The sequence below is a fragment of the Peromyscus leucopus genome, chromosome 4, assembly GCF_004664715.2.
Source record: "Peromyscus leucopus breed LL Stock chromosome 4, UCI_PerLeu_2.1, whole genome shotgun sequence".
Classification (NCBI taxonomy): domain Eukaryota; kingdom Metazoa; phylum Chordata; class Mammalia; order Rodentia; family Cricetidae; genus Peromyscus; species Peromyscus leucopus.
Window position 1 is genome coordinate 90,159,835 of NC_051066.1, and position 4,842 is coordinate 90,164,676.

The 4,842-nt window shown below is 37.6% G+C and overlaps 1 long non-coding RNA gene across 1 annotated transcript; it reads right to left on the minus strand.

The window, feature by feature from the left end:
- Nucleotides 1–209: 209 nt before the first annotated feature.
- On the minus strand, nt 210–2,714 carry LOC119087784. Its single transcript, XR_005091265.1, has 3 exons — nt 2,443–2,714; nt 1,410–1,565; nt 210–942 (listed from the first exon to the last, which is right to left on the minus strand). It is a non-coding gene; the product is annotated as an uncharacterized LOC119087784 (long non-coding RNA).
- Nucleotides 2,715–4,842: the final 2,128 nt, after the last annotated feature.

The window sequence follows — 4,842 nt, forward strand, 5'->3', positions numbered from 1 at the left end:
GCTTCCATGGGATTTGATAGCACAAGAATCATTCATTAATGTAATTGTCTTCTGTTGAGAAATTATGCTTAATGTTAGTAATGTGAAAACACTGTCATCAAACATGAACTGCTAAAAAGGAGAGTTTCCTGAAAAATCCAGCCACTATCTTAAAATACAATTTTTATAAATTTTAAAAATTGATAGAGAGGGGCACTCAACAACAAATATAATTATCTTGAGACTTTATTTACCATTGAATTCTGTTTATTGTTTAAATACAATAATAAATAGGAATGAGAAAACGTTAGCAGCAGTGACCACCTTTGAAATAATGACTATCACTCACTGCCCACTAACAATTCAGTCCCCTGTACTATTATCTCATAGTATCTTGCTATAGGAGAAAGGAAAGGAAATTAGTAAAATTGAATTGCATTATAAAAAACCTAAGAGTCTTGTTTCCACACCTATGCTTATATTTTGGCTTACTCTTTAGTTTTCTTATTTGTTTTTGAAGAGACAGTTCTCAGAAGTTAAAGAAAAATTTTCTCATTTTTTAATATCTTCTATGAGGGGAAATGTGCATTTTCCTAGACTTACTGAAAATCTTGGATAAGGCTTAGATGTTTGGACTAAAAACACGCAGAAAACAGCAGACTGGTAGGTAACCTTTATATCTTAGCTCATAAAAGAAGTGCCTGTATGTCTGTGGTGTCCCAAATTCCATACTTGTGGTATTTTCCCTAATCTTCAGCTTTTTCAGAAGTGAGTCTATGCAGTATTTTCATGTCTAAGAATTCGTCCCAAATAAAGGAAAGGATATTTTTTGTTGCCACAAGGAAATGAGAAGAAGGTATTTTGTCCTGTGCTCCTTAAAGCACTTTCAGGTGTGGAGAGCACAAGTGTGTCGCAGAACGGTTCCACTAACGTAGCACCTTGGCATTTCCATTCCTTCCCCTCCTGTGAGAAACAGGCCACAAGGTCAAGGAGTACCTCCTTCAAGGGCTCTTCCCGTTCGTCACATTCCTCCCTCCCTCGAAAGTGATTTTACTTATCAATTGATTGACTAATAGGAAATGATACTTCCAAGTTATATGCCATGTGACTCGGGCTTCTAAAGTCCCTGCACCTCAGCAGCCATCACCTGGTCGTAAACAAATGCTATACCTGTTCCTTGAAATGTCCTCAGAATGAAGTCAAAAATAAACACAAGGCCTTCCAGAGCCATGTGACTCCAGAGCTGGGGGTCAAGCAGAGGGGGTTGACACAAATACACGGGAGCAGAGCCCCTGGATGCTCTTAAGGAAGCGGGGGCTCCTTTGGTAGAGCCCATGCTGCTGCTTTGTTTTACTGTCTTCATCCTACACCTGCTTCTGAGGAGTAACTAAGGATAGCAGTAAGGGCCGTAATACATCATCCAGACTCACATTGATTTAGTCCTGAGGTAAGTGTCTTACACGGATTTTCAAAGCGTTCCTCACTCTAATTCTTGCAGGTGAGACAGAATTTAATCTAAGGTTCTGCTATTAGGAAGACATAGATCCAGAATTCAATCCAAGATCCTTCTGCTTCATGGTGCTCATCTAGAAATACAAAAGCAAAATACAATTTGTCAGTTATTATCCTACCTACAGATGTTCACAGGAAAAGTAGCAAAGGTAATATCTTGACTTCATTGTAGAAAAAATTTTCCCATTACTTATAAAACTACAAATCACTATTTGAAAATCTCTTAGAAGATATAGTAAGTCAAAGGAAATAAACATGAGAAAGATGTGTATTTTAGCTTTAGATTGCTGAGACAAAATGACTGAGAATATCAGCTTACAAGGAAGAAAGGTCTGTTTGTTTTGAGAGGTACTTTTCAGAGGTGTCAATCTTTGGTAAGTTGGCTATGTGGTTCTTGGATCTGTGGCTAAATTGCACATCATACTGGAGAAACCAGTGTGGAACAAAGCTGCCCGCCTCTGGCAGACACGAAGCAAGAGGGAGGATGAAAAAGCAAATAGGGTCTCAATAGTGCCTTCAAAAACATGTACCCCAAGACCTTCAACCTGGCCCCTCCTCCTGAGGGTTCTACTGACTCCCATCAGCACCAAATGCTGTCAAATCAGCCTTCATCACATGATCTTTAGAGACAATATTCAAACAACAGCAGGTAGTAGTATCTCAGTTGTGACATCTCTCATGTTGGGTTCTATGCTACTACTTCCTATTTGTTAGCATCTGAATCATCTCCATAGTCCTCATAGTAGGCACTGAGTTATTAGTTATTGCCTCCATTTTACAAGGGAAGAAGCTGAGGCTTGGATTTATTTCTGAGACCTAATACACTTCAATATTTGATACAAAAATTCTGACAGTTTACTATCAAAGGTAAAAACATTGCCTCTGTGAAAAAACTAAAAGGTATAATTATTTAAGCTCTAATTTCCTCCAGTTACCTCTGTCTTTACTCACCTTATATCATAAAATGAGATGTTTTTAAGAACTTGTTTCCATGGTGAGACATCCAAGGAAAGAAAAGAGGAGAGTTCCCTACTGCTCCCATCTCTCAAAGTGCTTCTCACTGGCAAAGAAACAAAAGACTGACCCTGTGGGTGATGTAGGCCCAGAACACCAGTAGAAGAGAAGCATGTATGGGAAGGATGAGGCTTGGGCAACAGAGCAACCTAGCAGTCACTTTCTCTACTGATTGAAAATGGATTCCACAAGACACATTTGATGTGGTGCCTAATAACAACATAGAAATAATAATAAAAAAAAATGATGTGGTGGAAAAACTCCCTAGCTTCACAAGTATAAATTAAGAAAGCATGATAATAATTATTAAAAAATGATGACACTGGTAAGATTTAATTCTGATTGAATATATATATTCACTAAGACTAGATACCTTTAATGCCTGGGATGCACCCTCACACCAGTCTCTGCTTTTTCTTGCTTAGTCATAAACTTTAATCAGTTTGGCTGGGGGAAGGGAATAGTACCCAACCCTCTCTGCCTCTCACACAGAATCTGTGCCACCTTCTGGGAGAAGACAAGTATTTTAAACTTGGAATTAATCAGAGTTGGTGAAATCATTTCCTAAGCACATTTTGGTTTCTTCTGATTTCTGTGTTACCATTGAATTCATTTTTTTTCCTATTGCAGCTTCCCCGACACAGGGTTCTGTGGTGGTATTGTGTTCCCCAAAATATTGTGTACTCTAATAAATTTATCTGGGGTCAGAGAACAGACAGCCACTAAATACAAAGGCTAGAAAATGGTGGCACTCACACCTTTAATCCTAGCATTCCAGAGATAGAAATCCCTCTGGATCTCTGTGAGTTCAAGGCCACATTGGAAATAGCCAAGCATGGTGACACACACCTTTAATCCCAGAAAGCCAGCCTTTAATCCCAGGGAGTGGTGGTAGAAAGCAGAAAGATATATAAGGCGTGAGGACCAGAAACTAGAAGTTTTTGGCTGGTGAAGCATTTGGCCTGGTTAAGTTTCAGGCTTTTGAGCAGTAATTCAGCTGAGACCCATTCTGGATGAGGACTCAGAGGCCTCCAGTCTGAGGAGACAAGACCAGCTGAGGATCCGGCGAGGTGAGATAGCTGTGGCTTGTTCTGTCTCTCTGATCTACCAGCATTGACCCCGATAACTGGCCTCGGGTTTGATTTTATTAATAAGAACTTTTAAGATTCCTGCAACAGGGTTCCTCGCTAACCTGGAGCATGGGAGCATAGTAACATAAGACTATTCTGACTTAAGTGTTCCCTAAGTGCTACTTGATTTTAATGACTCAAGAGTGATATAGAAATGATGAAAAAAGGTAGATTATTAAATCTACTTTAATCCAAAAAACAACTGTTAATCTCAAAATTCTTTACATTGGTATGGATTTTGGTTTATTGATACAAATTTAAGGTCAAGTTTGTTATACTGTATGTATATTTCTACTCTTGTTTAAGGTATTATGTTTATGCAGCTCATTTAAAATTGTAATGTATAATTAAGAAATACAGATTAATAATTAGTCATCTATCATAATCAAAACTTAAATTATGTTAGTTAACTTTTCTAGATATGCAAAGATGTATTTCAATTAGGTAAATAATCTTCAAACACTTCAAAGACCTACAGAATATGATATTTAAAATGTTTTAAAAACTTAGGCTTTTCTGGACAGTGAGACGTGTCTGCTTCTGACAGCATCAATTACTTCAAAGATGACAGGCATCAAAGAAATTTGTTATGAAGTTTACTTACAATATAAGAAAGGCTAGCCATTGGGTCAAGAAACTGCTCTTGCCTGGACTGCTTGACAGTGTGTTTTATAAACAGGATCCATAGACAAATGATCACTGAACTTTGCCAAAACAGGGCGAGATGGCCCTTCAGGTTTCTGCTTCACAGAAGAAACTGCCAGACATTCTGCAAGACACAGAGAAAAGTGAATAATGAACTTTACCAAAAGAGGCAAAATCGTCCTCCAAATTTCCTGAATCACAAAAAAATATGCCAGAGATTCTAGGTCTATAGGCTGAAGATGAATGCCCCAACATGTCAGAGAAACTTCAGGTGACTGTCCAGGAAGCCAGATGTCTCTGTCATTTCTAGAATTTTGGAAGTTGCTTACAATTCACTTCCTGTTTACTTAGATAATGTTATGTCCTTCTGGGGTCTTGGATGGAATTGAAAACTAGATAATTATAATTATAGTTTTCCTTAGTTATGATAAAAGATAAATTAGCTATAAAACTTTAGACTCACAAATATAGGATAGATGATAGTATATTTCCTTTAATTTTGACAAATACAAATATACTAGACATTGTAACTGTAATGTTTGCTTGATAATTGTTTTGTTAT